This window comes from Macrobrachium nipponense, chromosome 1 (genome assembly GCF_015104395.2).
Source record: "Macrobrachium nipponense isolate FS-2020 chromosome 1, ASM1510439v2, whole genome shotgun sequence".
Classification (NCBI taxonomy): Eukaryota; Metazoa; Arthropoda; class Malacostraca; order Decapoda; family Palaemonidae; genus Macrobrachium; species Macrobrachium nipponense.
The window spans coordinates 132,921,766-132,944,924 of record NC_087200.1 but is presented as its reverse complement, the minus strand read 5'-3'; the positions used below and the strand labels follow the sequence as shown (position 1 = coordinate 132,944,924).

The 23,159-nt window shown below is 34.9% G+C and overlaps 1 pseudogene; it reads left to right on the top strand.

Moving 5' to 3' along the window:
* Positions 1–23,159, top strand: part of LOC135218941 (nose resistant to fluoxetine protein 6-like) — a 45,657-nt pseudogene that overhangs the window by 7,746 nt on the left and 14,752 nt on the right.

Sequence of the window (23,159 nt, the reverse complement as noted above, 5' to 3'; positions counted from 1 at the left end):
TGAAAATGAACTGTTCTTTCATATTTTGTTCGACTCATGAATTCTGCTTCATATTTCTTACTGTCATTTTCTTTCTTTTTTTTATTTCATTTATTTCATAGTTACTAGTTTTGCTCAACAATCAGTATTGCTATCAAGGTTTCCTGCCATTCAGATGCTAACTCACGTTATGCCATTAGTTATTCACGTCACTCATTTCTTTTGTAATTATTTATCAATTAAGTACTTAAGATTTCCCTCTATATTCCTTCCATGTATGACTATAATAGTACTCTTGATTCACAGTCTCTAAATGAAAACCTCATATCACCTTTCCTTTGAACCTGAAGAATATTGACATTCCAAAACCTTGTCCCTGCATCCACAGCAGACGGAAGACCACGAGATTCCGATGAGGGCTTCTGTGTCTTCTGTTCTGAACCAATTAGCTGGGCTTTACCTTCCTAACGAGAAGCTGACAAATGATACACAATGTTTGGAAGATTTAGACGCCATCTTTCGCTTGAAGGATATATTGGAAGTTACTATGCGTAAGTTGCAAAACAGCGGAGTGGTTTTAGGTGTTGTTAATTGCTATTCACGGAGATAAACGAATACGCCATAGTCTCATTTTCAATTTTTACGAAGATAGTCGGTTTTTTCTATACTGAGACAGTAACACTTTGTTTTTCAGAGTCATTTATACTCCTAGGATGCGTTGAATATTTAGAATAATCAATCGCTACAAATAACCTACTTCAAAGCTCGGTCTAACCTTGTCAGTTACATAGCTAAAATGTGGGTTCGAATCCTGCTACGTAAGTCAAAATTGCTTCATATTCTTGCATTTCCATCTCAGCCTTTGTAGACACAAATGCATCCTAAAAGTGAGAAGAATTCGAAAAGTTAAGAGGGCGTTGTGGTTATCACAACTGCATAAATATCTGGTAAAAATGGTCAATTTGCCTAACCTTTGGGAATACACGGCGAATTAGCAAAATCTAATGAAACAAGAGCTTCGAACCACCGTAGTATAAATACAGGATTTAACTCGGTTTTCATTCTTGAAATACGTCCAACCATTCGGAAATCCGACAAGGATATCAGAACTTGACTGCGTCTCCTTTTTCCCAAAATAAAGGGAAGTAAAGGGCAAATCTGCTGTATCCATGAGCAAGATAAGGATGTCAAAGTTTCAAAGGAACAAACAAATTTGGAACAGCTACGGAATTTACTCTCACAATCTAACCTTACTGCTCATACTGGATACTAGATGCTCTCTCTCTCTCTCTCTCTCTCTCTCTCTCTCTCTCTCTCTCTCTCTCTCTCTGAACTTCTTCACATACAAGACATGTGACACCTGGAATAAACTGCCACCAGAAGTTGTAAACAGCAACAGTGTGGAAGAGTTTAAAAGGAAGCTAGACAAAATCATTAGGACACTGTGAATGAACAGTAAAACCTGCTCCTAGAGATAAGTGAGCATACGATGTCTCCTCGGATGAACTAATTGGTCTTTGAGACATCCTAATCCTTGTAACTCTCTCTCTCTCTCTCTCTCTCTCTCTCTCTCTCTCTCTCTCTGAGTAAATTATTATGAATTTTCATGACACCTTTAGATTTATGATTGAAAAAGAAATAGAACGCCATTGTAAATTTCGATCTAAGGGTGAGAACAGCAGTTGGTTCCGACTGAAAAGTAACTATATTTTTACAAGCATCCGCAGAAAAATCAAATGAGGACTACCCGTATGGTGAAAGACAGGCAATCGTAATGTAAATGTTTTACGGGGTGCTAGTTCCCCATTGGACGAGTCAGTTACGTGCTCGGCTACCGCTCTCAGGGTCCGGGTTCGATTAGCCAGCCACTCTGCCAATGCGGAATCAGAGGAATTTATTTCTGGTGATAGAAATGCATTTCATCGATGTGGTTCGGATTCCACAATAAGCTGTAGGTCCCGTTGCTAGGTAACCAATTGGTTCCTAGCCACGTAAGAACATCTAATCCTTCGGGCCAGCCCTAGGAGAGATGTTAATCAGCTCAGTGGTCTGGTAAAACGAAGATGTACTTAACCTTTCTACGGGCTGCTTAGGGGATGTTTTTGGAAGCGGTATCGGAGGCGTTATTTATCCTTAAAAGAGATACAAAGCTTCCACCCATAATGCAGTTCATGAAGTAGCATTTGGACAGCACAGAGGTTACAGTTTTTTCATTTTAATAGAAATAGCTCATTCCATGGACAGATATTTAGTCTGATTCGTATTTTAATACGAGAAATAAATTATTTTTTTTATTTTTCTTTTCTTGTGTATAAGGGATTCGTAGGTCTAGGTGGTATCATAGTACACTGCTATGAGACCTTCATGGAACTTGGCAAATCAGTAAAGTAGGCTTAATATATATGTTAATGACTAGTTATAACATTTGATTCCAAAATACATTCAGACCAATTAATTTTCTCTTGGATAAATAAAGAAATTGTCATTCTCCTTTCACCTTTTTCAAGTGGTGGACTCGTGGGGTAAGTTCCCAGACGGATTCCTTGCTGGCAATACATATGTGTTTGGATCCTTCGACGAATGTCTTAAGGTGAAATTCAGTCGCAATGCATCCGACCCTGACCAGGGAGACTTCAGAGGACAGTACTGCGCAGTCAGTTACACGTGAGTAATCAGAACAAAACATTCGTGTTCAAAGTCGCTATTTTCTTCCATGTTTTTATTAAGATGATCATTTTGTTCTTCAGGATAAGGAAATTCGAAGAGAGAAATTTTTCTCTTGAGGGAATATTATTCGCATGTGCTCATCCTAAACAATCCAAACTTTCTGTCACATATTCAGTCATAAGGTAATCTTCTGTGTTTCAAAAATATTATAGAGAAACCAAGAGCTTTACGCAAGACCTTGGATGTTTTCTTTCACAGTTAAATGAAAATAAAAATTCTTTAAAATTATTTATTCGTATGAAAATTAAGACTACGAAATGGCATAAATACAACTCCGATGGCTGAAGTCCTGTTTCCAATCGCTAATCATAAATTGATAACTACTGCTTGTGTTGGAAAGACCTTCACTCAAGGAAATTTTTGAAAACCTGTGGATTCTGAAAACAACAACAGACCATCATTATTAAGTCCAACAATATTCAATCAAATCAAGATTATCCTCATGTAAAAATTGGGTATATCATTGACCAACATATTACTTGAAATTACCTAAATCAGAGTGAGAGCATTCTGTTTCACAAGGCATACACAGCTCTTGTTGTGGCTTCTTTTTCATCATTTCACCAAAAAAATGAAATGTGGTCCAAGGTCCTAATTTTCTATTACACCTAGGATCCTTTAGTCTATATTCATCGATGACCATTAGTGTAGTTATACTTAAAATTATACAATACACTAAGTTAGAAATCTTTGACCACGTACTTCTACACCGTAGGAGATGTTTCATAACTTTGAAAAGACAGGATGTGATTCGAAAGAAATTTAAACCCTCTTAGCTATAAAGTATTTAAAGATCCACCTTGTCACAGTTATATATCGTAACCAAATCTACATTGGCAGTTTCTTATGAAATTTGATAAAAACATGTTGATGTCACAGAAAGACAATGTAGTCAGAATAAGACTTTAAAATTTCAATTGATTTGAAGTAGGCCCAAATCACTGCATTTTGGGGAACATTGCATTTTTTAATTGTTGTTCTTTAAGAGATAAATATCCGTCATATAACCACATTCCGATGTTAGTTTTAATTATATAAGTGGGTTTTGCATTCAATATCCTGCGCCTGCCAAAAACACGCGTACTATAAAACTCTGGTTACGAAAGGTTGAAACTCCTATAATTAGCGGCGTTGCCACGTTTCCCATCTTGCCGAAGGAGGTATTTAATCCTAATGTAAAACGGTACACTTTCAGGATTAACCTCGAGGTTGAGGTTAACCTGAGAGTGGACATATTCGAGCGTATTGTCCAGATATTTGCTTTTATTGACAAGTGACCACTTTTCAAAGTAATGTATGCATGGGTATGCATGCATGTATGTTAATGTATGTATATGTGTGTGTGTGTGTGCGTGTAAATAAATTCTTCTGTTAAAACAAGATACATCTCAAGTATAAAAGGCCCATTAAAACACTCTGATCAAAACTAAGGATAGTCCTTAGCTTTAAACCAGTGTTTTAATGGGCCTGGTATACTTGAGATATATATATAAATATATATGTGTATATATATAATACATGTATATATAAAATCTAATTAAATTTTGTATTTGGTAATTTGAAAAATTTGTATCAATGTCCAAGTATAATGTTTTGATCTTCATGTTTTGCTTTTGCACTTCCGGATGGAGAGAGGTGACAGACAATCCTCTTATTACTGTGTCCTCGGTCACTTCACATAATCATCCATAAACGCGGAAATACCAACGCCGTTCAAAATCCTGCCAAATTTACTAAATTATCACCCATTTTCCAGAGAAGTTACAACGGGAATAAGAAAATATGGCAGAAGTGCTTTTCAACTTCAAGTCTCAAAATTTTGTAACTAAACTATAGCGCAATACCTGAAAAAGTCAACAAATCAAGCAGTATGGCTGATTATGAACTAAACGCCAGTTTACTTAATCTTTTTTTGTTTTCAGCTTTGGCCATTTCTATATTGGGTCGCTGTTTCCTATCAGCCTTCCCCAGCTTCCGTTACTCAATATATCCTGACTTCTTAAACCTTTCTTCCGCATGCCACTTATATTTTATCCTTCGATCTTTTCCTTCCCTCCACCCCGATGCTCAAGACCCATTTACTCGCGTATTACTCTCTCAATGTAACATGACCAAACCACTGTAGTCTTCTTTCCCGGGCCATCTTCGATATTCCTCCTACCCTAACAATTTCTCTCATAAATTTTTTTCTAACCCTATCTATTCTGACTCCGTACATCCATCCGACCAAGAAGCTATTTCACGCAATGATATGTTGGAAAATGAGTATGAATCCACCTCACCCGTCAAAATGGTTAGACTCAAAGGACCAGGTCTTGGTCTTGTTATTATTCGGAATAAAACTAGCCTATCCAATTCCTCCTTTTGAGTTATTTCGGTTACCTGAATAAATTTCTTTTTTCTTCTTTTTGGAAGTGAAATCATCTATAACATTTTACAGACTGGATAATACTGAAAAGATCTTAAACATATCAAATCTTCAATAAAGATCCGTTTGAAACTTCATATCCCTCCACTGTTGCTCGTTCAAGGAATTCTAATTTCAATACAAGGATTCCTCTATTGTATTCAAAAGTCTTGTATTGGAAGCCACTTTTTGTATTCACAAACCTTTATAAAGGAAATCTTTATATAGGACGTTTTCTTTCAGTTGTATTGTTCAGCTGCAACCGTGCAACAAAGACTGCATTATGCTCACGGTGAGACATGTAAGCACAAAAATGGAAACAATATCACGAAAACAGATATCAATTCAGTGTTTATAGCGTTCTGTAATGCCGTCTGATTCTTTCTCAACTTTTGAATTGAATATAATCTGCCAGAGAGAGAGAGAGAGAGAGAGAGAGAGAGAGAGAGAGAGAGAAGAGAGCAGAAATCTTTCATTGGTGGGCTAATTAGAATTATCATATATATATATATATATATATATATATATATATATATATATAGTATATATATATATATATATATATATGTGTGTGTGTGTGTGTGTGTGTGTGTGTGTGTGTGTGTGTGCGTAACTCGTACACACATACAGTACGTCTATAGCATTATATAGTTATATATATATATATATATCTTATATATATATATATATATATATATATATAATATATTATATATGCATGTATAGTTGTTGTTTTTGTTGTTTTGCAGTTGTTGAAATATCATTAGCTAAGCAAATTTTTTCTACTAATGATTTACTGAAAGGAAACAATTTTCTGTTAGTCCTTTAATTAAATGATAGCACACGTGACTAGGTGGCCCCCACCCTTAAATCCGCCAGTGAGAGAGAGAGAGAGAGAGAGAGAGAGAGAGAGAGTAGAATAACAGTGGCCCAGGTATGAGCAGGATTTGCAAAACTGTCTAAACAACATTTATATTTAAATCTTTTTCTATTTTATTTATATAGTCTTTAATTCTTTCGTGTGTGTGAATAGTTGTAAGTAAGTTCGGTAAGTTCTCAGATCTTGAAAAGTTTTCTTCCTGTCATGTCTTAAGAATACGACTTATAGTACCATGCTGTAATGTCATCATCACTTCCCAGACACATCGCAAGATTTTTCTTTTGAGCAGACGTCGATGTGAGATTTTTTTTTAAAATAATTTAAAGACAGAAGATCTATTCACATAGTATTTTTTTCTCACTCGTCTTATTGGCATTCGATTGAGGTGTGAGAGATGTGTACTTCTGGTGACAGAAGTTCACTCTCGACGTGGTTCGGAAGTCACGTAAAGTTGTTGGTCTCGTTGCTGAATAACCACTGGTTCCATGCAACGTAAAAACATCATGCAAACAAACAAACACTCGTCTTATTTTGTCTTGTACATGTATATTTCTCTACAGGTTCCAGTTCACTCTTTCGTAAACCTAATATATTTACCCGTACAACGGGATGAAGAGTTCATTTTACAACTAAGAAAATAAAAAAGTAAACATTTCCGTGGGACAGCTACATGGTTTCGCTACCTCTGAACAATTACCTAAGATATTAGATTATTTATGACCTTAGTCCTATATTAACAATGAATGCTGTCATGATATATTTATGAATAAAAGGCTCTTTACATTTATATATATATAGGATTGTATTTTAAATAACATTTGAATATAGTTTTTCTCTATAGCAACTTTCTGTTGGAGGGTAGTGCCATCAGTGCACCTCATGCTGTGCACTGTAGGCATTACCTAAGGTTCTTTGCAGCTTGCCTTCGCCCCTAGCTGCAACCCTTTACGCTCCTTTCACTGTACCTCCTTTCATATTCTTTTTCTTCCATCTTATTTTCCACCCTCTCCTAACAATTGATTCATAGTGGAACTGCGAGGCTTCTCCTGTAACAACTTTCATACTTTTTACTGTCAATTTCCATTTCAGCTCTGAATTACCTCAGAGGTCCCAGTACTTGGAATTTGGCTTAAATTCTATATTCCATTCAATTTAATTCAATTCTTTAACCACTGATGAGCCTATTTCATTTACTCAACAGAAAGAGGAAACGTGAGTCGAGGAATGAAAACCAAGAGATTGAGGTTCGAATGGCACCAATAGTCGACAAAGGCGTGTCTTCTTTCACGTATGGAACCTGTATCCCGGCAAGCTGCTCTGCAGAAGATTTACAGGTACGTTGTCACTATCATTCATAACAATATATATATATATATATATATATATATATATATATATATATATATATATATATATATATATATATATATGTTCTAGCTTACCTACCCGGCATTTCCTGGGAATACTCTGAATGACAGTCTGTCTTTACCTTAAACAGGAAGTAACATGTGGTGTGGTTTTGATTAACATGTCCTCACTAAACTGGAACACTCCCATTAAACCTAAACACTTCCCCCCACTAAACCTAAGCACACCCCAACTAAACCAGAACTCAAAACCTCTAAACCTAAACATACCCTGCACTTAACTGAAGCACCACCACTAAACCTAAACACATCCCAACTAAACTTCAGCACACCCCACACTTAACTGAAACACCACCACTAAACCTAAGCACCCACCCACTAAACCAATACACACCCATACTAAACCTAAACAGTTCCCCACTGAACCTAAATATACCCCTGTTGAACCAGTACATTCAACCACCAAACCCAAACACCTTTCCCCCCAAAACCTAAATGTACCTAACTAAACCTAAACACACCCCCACTAAACAAACACGCCCCTTGAATCGAAACAAAACCACAGCCCCACTAAACTTAAACACATCCTCCACCAAAACCTAAACACACCCCAACTAGACCAAAACATGCCCTGACTTGACCTAAACACATTCACCACTAAACCTAAACACCTCTCCCACTAAACCTAAATGCAACCTCCACCAAACCTAAACACACTACCCATAATACTTAATTGCACCCCTCATTAAACCTAAATGTACACCCCCACTGTACCTAAACTTACCATCACTACACCAAAACACATACAGCCCTAATCTAAACACAACCCCCACTAAAGTATCATTCACCCCCACTAAACCTAAACACACACATCCTACTAAAGCTAAATACATCCCCCACCAAATCAAAACACAACCCCACTAAACCTCAACTCACCCCCTAATTAATTAAAACACCACAATTAAACCTAAGCTCGCTCACACTAAACCAAAACACGCCCCCACTAAACCTAAACTCATCCCCCACTTAGCCTAAGCAGACCCCCAACAGACTAGGACACATCCCCACTAAACCTAAACACCAAACTTAAACATAGCCCCACTAAATCTAGATGCACCGCAACTAGACATAAGTACTCCCCCAACTAAACCTAAACACACCCTCAATTAGAATACACCCCATTAAACCTAAACAGAAACCCACTAAACCAAAATACACCCCACTGAACCTAAACACATCCACCACTAAATCTAAACACCCCTCCCACCAATCTAAAATGCATCCTCCACTAAACACCCCTCCCACCAAACCTAAGCATCACCCCCTAAACCTAAACACACACCACCCACAAAACCTAAATGCACCCTCCACTAAAGCTAAACACACACCACCCACAAAAGCTGAACACACCTCTCACTAAACCTAATGCACCATCACTGTATCTAAAGTAATCCCCACTAAACCTTTACACACACACACCCCAGTAAACCTAAACACTCCCTCACTAAACCAAAATGCAACCCCCACCTAATCTAAAGACATACCCCCTGCTAAAGCTAAGCACACCCTCCACCAATTCTAAACACTTCCCAACTAAATTAAAACACACACACACACACCCCACTAAACCTAAACACACCACCAATGACAATAAACACATCCCCAGCTAAACCTAAACACATACCCACTAAAACTAAAGACATCCCCCCACTGAACTTTAGCACAAACGTCAATACAAATTTAATAATCACAGGAAAGAAAAAAATTTCCAATAATATATATCTCTAAGGTCTCGATTACTTGAAATGAGGTATGATAAACCCATAGACTTTATTTAGCACACAAGTTACAAAGGGAAGGGGGAAGGGGACAGGGGCGAGATACGGGTTTAAAACCTACCCTCTTATCTAAGTTGGGTCAAATGATGGCCATGCACCAAATTTTGTCTAGATCATTCAAGAGGTTCGGCTTTCTATAGCACACAAACATACAAATACTAACTCTAATATATAAGATTTATATATATATATATATATATATATATATATATATATATATATATATAACCAAGATTCTCTCCACCTGAAAATGATGCTTGTGTCTTTCGTAAGGAATAATGCTACCAGTGTACCCCTCGCGGTTCAATGTAGGCATTTCTTAAGATTTTTTGCTGCACTCCTTCGGCCCTTAACTGCAAGCCCCTTCTTTCCTTTGACCATACCTCCGTTTTTATTCCTTTTCTTCCATTTTACTTCCACCCGTCCATAATAATATGTTTCAACATTAATTTCAGCACCGAATGACCTCATACGCCCAGCGCTTGGCCTTTGGCCGAAATATTTTTTTTATTCCAATTTGTGGTCTTAGGCATTGTTGTTCCTTTGTGTATGACGTTTTCTTAACACATTAAATTAATTTGCATAGGGCAAATAACAACATCATTTGCCAATGATAACTGATCAACATCAAATAATAGTGGAATTAATTTTCCTTAGAAGATTGTTGTCTGTCACAACTGTGCACTGAAGTAATAATGGTTATTGAAGGACCTATTAGAATTATGATGAGACAGCTGTGTTGTTAATATAGGACCTATTAAAACTAAGACGAATATTGGAAATTTCATCCATCGCTCAGACGAACTGAGCTTCAGGAATCATATAGTTGGATACTGACAGCGTTAGACTTATGCCAGACTCGGCAATTGCAAAGAATAAATAATTTGAGTGAAAGAAATCTCGTGACCGTTCTATCTTTTCAGATTGGCGCAGAGTATCCATTTGTAGAAACTATAAATAAACAGATAAAAATTCCTAAAGGTGAATGAGCTGTTGCTGCATTTCCTTACCATTTGGATATTGTCTTTTTTATTGATAATCATACGGATTTTTTGCTTTTTCCAACTCGACAAACTTCAGGGAATAAGAATGATTTTTTGCACCATTCCATATTAAAGGGAATTAATTCCAAATATGTATGTAGTATATTATATAGTTTATATATATATATATATATTATATATATATATAAATATATAATATATATGTATATATATATATATATATATATATATATATATATATATATATACATATATATATGAGCTTCAGAAGGTGTCTATGATACAACCAGTAAAAGGAATAAAGTTTATTTTCTACGAAACGTTTCGCACATGAAACTTCTGTGCATCATCGGTCTGTAAGAGAGCATAGATAGACACATAAATAATAACATTCAATGATATTTCTTGGAAGATTTTTCATGATGAGATCACGTTTTTATTAAGCTTTTTGTTTTCAAGTCCAATTCTTTCCCACAAGAAATAGTTCTAAGAATGATCAATCAAATACTTGCCAAATTCTTTCATCCACCATTGCCTAATTTTGATGTTCCTAAGAAACTGTTTTATGCAACTATCCCTATATGCCTGACTTCAAATTCTCGTCCAATCTCGCACGAATCATTGAACAAGAGATTCCTTGTCTCAGAGTCAAACTTATAACAAATAACCCATGTACAATTGGCTCTTCTTTAACTTTAAAGACCGCCTTCAGCCCTGGATGTCCGGTCTCTTACGTTGGATCGACTCGGAGGCTGCTGAGGGTCAGATATTGTAGCCATTTGGGTTTCAGCTTCCGTACTGGTCAGAAAATAAAACAGCCTGAATTTTCCAATATCAGGAACCATGCTTCTAATTGCAAAATTGAAATCCAAAAAGAACAATTCAAAATAATAGATTATGTCAAAAATCCTGACCATCTAACTATCCTCGAGTCATTATACATTAAGACACTTGTTCCTTCACTCAATAGCAATACCTCTTCAGTAACTCTATACCTGGCATAGTTGACGTCGTCTTCGTCAACTGGTTTTTTTAGTCATTCCATCTTCTCTCTACATTATGGACATTTGGTGTTTGGGTTGTTCTCTCTCTCTTTACCTTTGTTTGTTTTTACTTTGATTTTTAATTTTTAAGACTATTTTAATATTTGTGAGTTCCTTTATTTTTATCATTGAATGTTATTTATGTGTCTCTTTGCTCTCTTACAGACTGATGATGCACAGAAGTTTCATGTGCGAAACGTTTCGTAGAAAATAAACTTTATTCCTTTTACTGGTTGTATCATGGACACCTTCTGAAGCTCCTATATATTTACTTAACTGAGCCTCTATATATATATATATATATATATATATATATATATATATATATATTATATATATATATATATATACACATATATATATAGATGTGTTTGTGAAATACCCCCTGGTCTTATGCCTAAGTGCAAAATAGCCTAAATAGATTAAACAAAATCCAATTACAACAGGGTCTTGGATATCTCATGGTTCTCTAGTAGCTTTTAATGAGATCTGGAATGAAGATGTCAAATACTGCTATCAGAAACCTATGTTTGAATTGGTCTAATTTTGATCGACGCTCAGGCTACTCGTCATCCCTGTTAACACATGTTCGTGTGTTATCTGTGATTATATCGGTAATTCATCTCTCTCTCTCTCTCTCTCTCTCTCTCTCTCTCATTACTTTTCTTATTCTCATATTTAAAAACGATCTTGTAACACAAAACTTGACCTTTTACTGAGATGGCAACTAGACCCATGTAGTCACATGGTACTTATAAGTAATGGTTTAATCTGCTTTCTATCTCTTATTGTCCTCCTTTTCTGCAGTATATCACAGGCAATGTGTTTTCAAGTCTGAAAATGAATTCCAATTCTACTTCCAGGGAAGCATTGACCATCAACTTCAAGAGATGGGGCTGAATCTGATGGTCAGTAGAGCTACCTGCCAGGCAGAGGATCATCCTTCCTTTGAATTCACTCCGGGAGCAATAGTAATGATGTCAGTTTCTTTTCCAAATAATTCTTTACAATTCAGTCACCTAGGTACCTACATCGTTCTTTTTCTGCCGAAGTTACCTCAGTTTTTCACTCTATATAAACATCTTTCCTTCTGTATGCAGAGAGAGAGAGAGAGAGAGAGAGAGAGAGAGAGAGAGAGAGAGAGAGAGAGTCTGTCAAAAGAAAGTTAGATCAGAAATATGGATGACCCACGCTATTATAGATAAAGCGGGGATAGAGTCACCTTTAACATATCCACTCGTATAGCATGCATACTAACATCAATTAATATTCAATGTGGTCGTTTAAGCTTGCCTTACACCAGGCCTCGCTCTTGATCCTGCACAGCCCGTAACTTTGTTGTTACGCTCTGAAGTTTGATCATTAGAGCTCTGGCTTTTCTTCTTCATTCTCAGAGTAATCCTTGCCGTGGAGGGTAGTCTCATTTTGTTCAGTGGACTTTTGGACCTTTGGATATCTTACGCAAAGAAGGATGAGCTCAGGAAAGGTAATATTAAACTTAATATATATCTATATATATTATATATATAATTTATTATATAATATATATGATATATATATATATATATATTATATATTATAATATTAGTATATATAATATAATTAAAATACGTATATATATATATTAATATAATATATCATATATATGTATAACTGAATCACGATAAATGCATAAATAAAAGTAGATAAGCCACGAAGGAAAAATAAACAACGGATTTCTGCAAGATCTTTCGACTCAACGTCCTTTACTCAGCAGATAAAACTGACTTACATGAGGAATTGACAGTATAGGAAAGGGATATAAGGAGATTAGTACCTAGAGTCCGGCACACCTAGAGAATGAGTAACCTTTCCAAACAAGCATAAAGATGGGTACAATTTAAAAAAAAACACACACACACAAAGATTAAGTCAATCTGCTCAGACACAAGGACAAGACAATTAAAGGATTATATAGGGCGACAGCTATTCAGAACTTTGGTAAACAAAAACTTATTCACAATACTATTCACAATACATACTCACAATACATATTAAACATACATATACAACGAAGATATCTCTAAGGCAACTAATTTGTGTTTAAGTCTGTAATTGTATCTTTGAGGTCATTCTTAAACATGTTACAAATACAAGGGTCTAAGTGAAAACAGGCCACGACTAATATTAAAATTACAATGGGAAGTAAGGTTTTACAGAATTTTTATGATGGTTTAATATTACTTCTAAGCCCTTGCTCGACTGTCCGAGATAAAAAGAGGGTCAGTCCATACATAGAATTTTATCATTATGTTGTTGCTTTTCCTGGGGTCATTTTTTATTAACATTCCTTTTAGTGTGTTATGATAGGAAAAAACAAGGTTGACCTTAAAGGCTATTTACAATGATTTAATGGTTTCAAATCCGTTAAAATAAGGCCAACTGAGAATGTTCTTAGAGTTTTCTTTCTCTGTGTTACTCTATCAAACTTTTTGTAGGCTTAATTATAACAAACTATCTAATATATGTGAAGGATAACATAAATCTTTCCCTATTTTTCTTATGTATTCAGTTTCTTGATCCAAATATTGGGGACTGACAATGTGCAATGCTCGTAAAAACATAGAAGAAAAAATTGATATTTTGATGTTAAGATGGTGGCCTGAATAGAAATGACATTTTACATTGAATTGGTTCTCTATGTATCAAAACATCTAAGAAAGGGAGGCAATTGTCTTTATCCAATTCTAGAGTAAACTTAATCGATGGTACCTGGTTATTTAATTTAGAGAGTTAATCATTTACATCAATACCAGCAGGTAGAACAGCTAAAATATCATCAACATATCTATACCACTTTACAGGAATATAAATGATATTAGGTAAGTAGCGTTTTTCAAAGAATTCCATGTACAAGTTTGAGAGGAGTGGTGATAAAGGGTTGCCCATTGCCATGCCAAATATTTGTTGATAAAATTCACCATTGAATATAAACTTACAATCACAAATGCACAACCTAGTGAATGAAATAATGTGACTTATAGGTAGAGGTAATTCATGCTGAGTTAGTTCATTACTAAGATATTCTAAAATAGAGTCTATAGGGACTTTAGTAAAAAGAGAACATACACCAAAACTGACTTATCTATCAGTGGGGCAAAGAGTAATTTTGTTTAATTTATCAACTAAATCTAGAGAATTATATAGATGAGAATCGGAGATGGTTCCAAGTAACGGGGACATGATCTTAGTGATATATTTCGAAAGTTTATATGAAATTGAACCAACAGTACTGATAATAGGCCGCATAGGGTTATTTTCTTTGTGCATTTTGACTAATCCATACGGGTAAGGTAGCGAAGGAGATTTGACTGACAATTTGCCTACTAGTTCTGTTTTATCTTTAAGGATATTTTTCACTGTGCTATTAAAGCTTTTTATGACTTGATCAAGGGGATTTTTTTTTAGTTTTTTATAAGTCACGTCATCATCCAGTAGGGCTTGCATACGTGATATGTAGTCAACTTTATCTAAAATTGCTATACTAATTGACTTATCAGTTTTTGTAGTGTGGATAGCATTGACCTTTTTAAGATCGGTCAAACTTTTCTTATAGCGAGCAGGGAAGTTAATTTCATGCTTAGCCTTGGCAGCTCTGTAAACAATAATTTTAATTATGTCAACATGATTTTGAGGAAGATCACAATATTCTTCAAATTTACTTAGGGATGACGCAATCATTAAAGCAGAAGGTCGACTTGTTATAAAGAAAGATAAACCATATCCAAGCACACTCACAACATTTTCACTTATTTGTTTACTTGATAGGTTTAGAACACAATTTTGACGTGAACAATTGGTCCAATCACTGCCATCAATTGATTTTTTAGTTTTCTGTCGAGTTTCGTTTTCAGGGCATCTGTAGTCCTACATAGTTTTTCGTAAATTTCCCGTCGCAGCGAGTCCTTCCAATCAGCCGGGATGGAATGATTGAAAGAGATCCTTGTTTTTTTCCAATTCCTCAAATTTTTCTTTCTCTTCTTGCTTGGCGGCTGCTATGTGCTGTTTAAACATCATGACATTACATTCGTTGAATGGGTGATTGTCATACCTTCTCAGACGGCGTGGCAGCAAAGATTTAGGGAGCACTTGTTCAGAAAGGCACTTCTTCAGGAACTTTAGTCGACTAAATTCTCTAGATTTAGTTGATAAATTGAACAAAATTACTCTTTGCCCCACTGATAGATTCGTTAGTTTTTGGTTTATGTTCTCTTTTTACTAAAGTCCCTATAGACTCTATTTTAGAATATCTTAGTAATGAACTAACTCAGCATGAATTACCTCTACCTTTAAGTCACATTATTTCACTCACTAGGTTGTGCATTTGTGATTGTAAGTTTATATTCAATGGTGAATTTTATCAACAAATATTTGGCATGGCAAGGGGCAACCCTTTATCACCACTCCTCTCAAACTTGTACATGGAATTCTTTGAAAAACGCTACTTACCTAATATCATTTATGTTCCTGTAAAGTGGTATAGATATGTTGATGATATTTTAGCTGTTCTACCTGCTGGTATTGATGTAAATGATTAACTCTCTTAATTAAATAACCAGGTACCATCGATTAAGTTTACTCTAGAATTGGAAAAAGACAATTGCCTCCCTTTCTTAGATGTTTTGATACATAGAGAACCATTTCAATGTAAATTCAGTATTTATAGGAAGCCAACCAACAACTTAACTTATGTTCATTTCTATTCAGGCCACCATCTTAACATCAAAATATCAATTTTTTCTTCTATGTTTTTACGAGTATTGCACATTGTCAGTCCACAATATTTGGATCAAGAAATTGAATACATAAGAAAAATAGGGAAAGATTTATGTTATCCTTCACATATATTAGATATTAGTTATAATAAAGCCTACAAAAAAGTTTGATAATGTAAGTAACACGGAGAAAGAAAACTCTAAGAACATTCTCAGTTTGCCTTATTTTAACGGATTTGAAACCATTAAATCATTGTTAAAAGTCTTTAAGGTCAACCTTGTTTTTTCCTATAATAACACACTAAAAGGAATGTTAATAAAAAATGACCCCAGGAAAAGCAACAACATAATATATAGAATTCCATGTATGGACTGCCCCTCTTTTTATCTCGGACAGTCGAGCAAGGGCTTAGAAGTAAGATTAAACCAGCATAAAAATTCTGTAAAAACTGGGCAAACATCTAATGCAATATTCATTCATTTAAGTGAAAACAACCACTGAATAAATTGGATTGGTAGTTGAATAATTGCAAGGTCAAAAGATGTCTTATCACGAAATCTTTTAGAATCTGCCATAATGCAACTTACTTCCCATTGTAATTATAATATTAGTCGTGGCCTGTTTCACTTAGACCCTTGTATTTGTAACATGTTTAAGAATGACCTCAAAGATACAATTACAGACTTAAATAAAAATTAGTTGCCTTAGAGATATCTTCATTGTATATGTATATTTAATATATATTGTGAATATGTATTGTGAATAAGTTTTTGCTTACCAAAGTTCTGAATAGCTGTCTCCCTATATAATCCTTTAGTTGTCTTGTCCTTGTGACTGAGCAGATTAACTTAATCTTTGTGGGTTTTTTTTTATTTTACCCATGTTTATGCTTGTTTGGAAAGGTTACTCATTCTCCAGGTGTGCCGGACTCTAGGTACTAATCTCCTTATAATCCCTATCTGTCAGTTATACGACCTTTCCTGTACTGTCAATTCCTCATGTAAGTCAGTTTATCAGCTGAGTAAAGGACGTTGAGTCGAAAGATCTTGCAGAAACTCAGTTGTTTATTTTTCCTTCGTGGCTTATACGTTTATATATATATATGTATATATATATATATATATATATATATATATATTATCTATATTAGATAGATATATACTATATACACACACACACACACACACATATATATATATATATATATATATACACACACACATATATAGTATAATATATTATATATATATATATATATATACTACATATATATATAATACTTATATATACATATACATATATATATATATATATATATATATATTATATATATTGTGAGTATAAAATTTCTGCAAAACGTTTTTTCTGTAACCGTATAAACGTTAGTTTCCTTTGGATATTTTATGATAATTTTCTAAATCAGAGTACATAGCTTTATGTTTCTTATTATGCATACGCATTGACTACTAGATACGATTATACATACTCGTCAAACAATCGAGCATTTTAGGTGTACTTCACAATTCAGTCATCTTGGTGCCTATGCTGTTGCATTTCAGCGTCATTTACCTTAGTTACCTTAGTTATGAACACTTTATACAATCATTTTTATGTCGTTATTTAGTGTATTTAGTAAGAAATGAAACTACCGAGCATAAATTCGCTTACCCGAGCAATGACTAAATTTACCCAAGTATAACAACTAATACATAAGATTCAAGGTCTCAGATGTTTCTTCTGCATTAACTCATTATTAGTAAAACCTTGTGTGGATGTAAGCTCTTGCCCTCAAGCCCATCACCTTTCAAGTATGTGCTCCATCAGAAATTGATAACTGGTATTAAAATTGAAATAGATATGGAAGGGTAGGACGCTTGGTATTACAAAATATGCTTCTTTATAACAAAGAATGAAGCTTTAGTTCAAATGTGTTGTTGCTAAATTTGGTGGACCACTAGCAAAGATAATCACTTTGATTCATCCGTTATAGTGAAACACAAGTCTTACAAAAGGATATTTTTTGGATGATGTTCATTAATCAGAAAAACTTTTTGGGTTTCGGCAACCTTTTTGAGTGTGGGTCAGACATCTATGCAATGTCTTGGAAGAGGCCTTTGGTATCAAATATACTACAAGGATCGCTCAACGCCTTCCATTAGGTAACAACAGTTGGATAATTAGTGTCCAGGTGTTCATTTGGCGGCCGGAATGACATCCTTCGCGGGCTGGATGTGGTCCACGGGCTGGAGGTTGCTGGCCCCTGACCTATAATATCAATAGTTTTTGTATGGAAGTGGTGCAATAATATACTTGCTTAAAAAACCCTGTGAGACAGAGATTCGGATCAAGTTAATATATTATTACAGAAACATTACCTTTTCGAACAGGACCTCTGAAATATCTGCTGGTGTTCTCTCTGGCTACGAATCTTGAAAAAATGTTCCGTATCAATACGTCAGAAAGCAAGGACTCGATAACTTCGTTCTATGGGATGAGGTAGGTGCTAGAAATATCCAAGGAATTTTTTGCATTTTCCAGTTATACTTTCACTACCTGACTTTTATGTGATATCCTTCTTAATTTAAAAAATCTACTGGTTTTTTTCTGGAGCTTGTGTTTATAGTAGATATAATTATCATTATTATTTTGGAAGGACTCCCCTCTTTCAAACAAGTCTTATTGAAAGATATTGCGGCATCAGCTGCAATTAACTTGTAAATAGTCTTCTCTATTTTTCTAATAATTGCTTTCTCTCTGCTATTACTCGCCAGATGTAATAGCAGAGAGAAAGCAATTATTAGAAAAACAGAGAAGACTATTTACAAGTTAAATGCAGCTGATGCAGCAATATCTTTCAATAAGACATTATTATTATTATTATTATTATTATTATTATTATTATTATTATTATTTTATTATTATTATTATTATTATTATTATTATTATTATGCAGCAGAGGAAACCTATTCATATGGAGCAAGCCCACAGGGGCCACAGACTTGAAATTCGTGCTTCCAAGGAATATTGGATTTATTAGGAAGAATGAAGAGGAAGTAAAGTGAACACATAAAGAAGAGATCCCACTTATCAAAAGGAAAAACATTATATAATAAATAGATATAAAAAGTATTAAGATACAAGAAGAATTGCTTTAGGGTAGTAATGCATTGCATTTTCTCTTGAACTTCTAAAGTTCCAATTGCACGACATCTCCTGGGAGACGTCCACAGTCCAACGGTGAGAGGAATAAAGGACCTCTGGAACTGAGAAGTTTGACAGCGAGGCACATTTTAATATGTTTAATGTGACAAAGCTATCATAGAAATACGCCATTTTTAAATGTACATACACTGCTAAACTTTTGCAGTGCCCACCATAGATATTTGCTGAAAATTATTATAGTTATGTACATGATTCGTCTGCTAGTTTGATCTTCTGCATATTGTCTTTATTTCTAGCTTTTTACCGTTTAAAAGATTATTATTCCCGCTTGGGATAAATTTGAAAACAGTATCTTTTAAGAATCTTCGTTGTTGCCTTTATCCAGTGAAACCCGTAACTTGTTCAGACACATTCTTATAAATCTTTATTTTTACATATTTTTTATTAGAAAAAGTTTTCAATTAGTTCTTGACTTCGGTTAATTAATGCAACTTTTTCCTTTTAATAAGACGCCTCTTCTTTCTGGATTTCCCTTTAGCTTCTGTTTTTTATTTCCAATGAACTCCATATACTTTGGATGCTTGGATTTCAAGTCATCGGCCCTGTAGGCTTGTTCTATATGAATAGGGTTCATCTCCTGTATAATCTTATTATACTTCAATGGGCGTTTTGTCTGTCCGTCCGTCTGTCATTCAATTAAGGCAAAACGGTTGGCCCGATGGGCATGAAACTTGGCAGGGTTATAGTTGGGACTCCTAAGATGGTTATAATGGGGTTTCATCCTACCTGCCCCCGCCTCCGAAGGGGGTGGGGGTGAGAAGGGATTCCCTGAAACAGGGCTGGTTGTGCCCGTAGACTTAGCTACTTTACGAATTTATCATACATAAGAGTTAACAACACTAGCGAGTCACTTATATGAACCAGCAGATGAATATGCTTTTAGTAAGAATCGGTAAATTGCTAATAATAATAATAATAATAATAATAATAATAATAATAATAATAATAATCTCACAGCACCTTCTTGGCAGATATCAAGTGTTAGAACAATCTTTTTTTTATTCTTAGGAAAGAAAATTTAGAATATGGAAATCCCTTCGACCAAGGGTTTCGTGGGTTAAGCGAAATGGCAGAATATCACATTAGTTATTAATGATTTTTTACCTACTTATTTAGGGTCCTGTCGATGGCATGGGTTGTCATGGGGCATCAGTACATGTACAGGAGTTACAGCGTCAACAAGAATTTCGTTCCGGACGTGAGTATCGACATACAAATGATGATTTGAGTGCCGTCAGTGGACCTCATGCGGTGCACTGCATGCATTATTTACGGTTCTTTGCAGCGTGCCTTTGCCCCTAGTTGCAACCACTTTCGTTCCTTTTACTGTACCTCCTTTCATATTCTCTTTCTTCCATCTTACTTTCCACCCTCTCCCAACACTTGATTCAGAGTACAACTGCTTTGACGTTTTCCTCCTGTTACACCTTTCAAACCTTTTACTGTCAATTTCTGTTTCAGCATTGAATGACCTCATAGGTCCCAATGCTTGGCCTTTAGCCTAAATTTTATAGTCAATTCAATTCAAATGATGAATTATATACATAGTCCTGGCTGCAGTTCATACGTCTTTTTCTGGCTAAAGCACACTTGGCTATGCAACTAGTATGGCTGGCCAGATAGTGGAAATGACTGAATAGCATTTTCAAACCTAACTTGGTCAATATATGCACAACACCAGATATTTAGCTACTTCCTCTCACGCATTTTCGTGCAATAAGAGTGTGATTTGCATACACACACACACACACACACAATCTGATCACCCCAGGGCAATGAAAAATCACTGGCTCTGTATCATGATCAGTTACTGCTGCAGTAACTTTGGGAGCTTCAATTTAAAGTCAATGGCCCCTGTGTGCGTATTCCTTATGAATTGGTTTTACCTCCTGAAATAATAAAAATAATAATAAGTGCCCGCAGTATGGTTGCTTCATTTATGAGATATAGAATAAACAGAGAAAGAGAGAGAGAGAGAGAGAGAGAGAGAGAGAGAGAGAGAGAGAGAGAGAGAGAGACGGGTTGGAAAGTCTTGTTACTTCGGTAATTTCATATTCTAAATATCTATTGAAAACCAATTATATAACCCAATACCCTCCGTCTTTTCTAAACTCTATTTCACTACTGTTTTGCCTTACAAGACCAGAGAGAGAGAGAGAGAGAGAGAGAGAGAGAGAGAGAGAGAGAGAGAGAGAGAGCATGCTTTCACCAAAAAATAAGGGTTCTAGCATCAGAATCCCTTCAAAAAGTTGGAAAATATATTCTCTTTTGATTGATTAATTCTCTATCATGCTTGAGGTATTAAAATTTTATCAGGTGGATTACATTTTAACTCTCATTCTTTCTGCTAATTATTATTAATCTTTTCAGAGGTTGACCGCCAGCGACTTTCATTGTCTAAATTTTTTGCAGAAAATGTGGACATTTAATTCTCAAGCCATAATGTCTGATGCTATATGAATGTTTTGATTTAAATAATCTTATCTCAGTGTATCCATCAGTCTTTTCAGAAATTCTATGTGATGAACAGTTCATAAATGTCTACGCTGAACTTAATAATTATCTGATGCAATTTTGGCTTTCTTTCTAACCACTCGCCTACAGCTGGTCAATGGAAATTTTTCTGCCCAGATCATTTTAAACTCTTATGCGTCCGTGGAGACGTTCTTCTTCATGAGCGGTTTCTTGGTGGCCTACGTCTTTTTCAAGGTAAGGGTGATCTCACATTCTAAGTTACTTCACTATTAAAGTACAAGCATTTAAGTATGTCTAAAATTGTGTCTCTTCACTTTTTAAAATCTTCCTACCTAATACCATTTGTTAGCTGTGATTTTTGGTATGAGAATTTCATTGAACACTGAGGTAGTCCATTTCTGATGAGCGTATTTTTTGTCATTCTAATGGGTTCATCTAAGTAATAGAGACATGGCGGGCATTTCTTTGGAAATTGCAGTTTCCAATAGTATTTTGGTTTCTTATTAACAATTTAACGTTAGTTTTTAGCGGCCGGCTGTAATTATCCTGTAATTTACCTTTGAATAATATCCTTTAACGTTAGTTTTGGCGCTGGTAATGCGTTTGGTTTTGGGGGGTGGGGAACCACACTGGGAGAATTATGCCGTACAACTCTATCCTACGGTAAGGGGGGCCGAGGGGAAAGCAAGGTTGTGAGTGTGGTAAATCACTTGGAAGAAGGTTTTGCCGACTTTCTAGGTAATCTTTGAGTTGTTGAAGGGATATAAACCTTCAGGTGACTAGGAAGGAATTTACAGGTCTTTCCTGTAAACTGAAATGGTTTTCATAAAATGAAATTTCTACAGGAAATGGGAAACTGACTATAATACAGTGGTGAAAAGATTCTTTCTTATTTATTTAAACAGTGTGCTCAGTAGTTACATTTGCGACGCAGGCTTATAGTATCAAATCAGTCAATTGGCTTATGTCGTTGCAGGATCAGGAGAGAGGCGGGAAATTCAATATCTTTCTGTTCTACTTCCATCGATTCATAAGGTAACAGAAGAAATTACACTTGAACTGTTATTATTATCATTATTATTATTATTATTATTATTATTATTATTATTATTATTATTATTATTATTATTATTATTATTATTATTATTATTATTTAATAGAAGAAGACCCTCTTTCAAACAAGTCTTATTGAAAGATATTGCTGCATCAGCTGCATTTAACTTGTAAATAGTCTTCTCTATTTTTCTAATAATTGCTTTCTCTCTGCTATTACAATGCTCGCCAGTTTTAATAGCAGAGAGAAAGCAATTATTAGAAAAATAGAGAAGACTACTTACAAGTTAAATGCAGCTGATGCAGCAATATATTTCAATAAGATTAATTATTATTATTATTATTATTATTATTATTATTATTATTATTTATTATTATTTATTATTATTATTATTATTATTGGATAAGT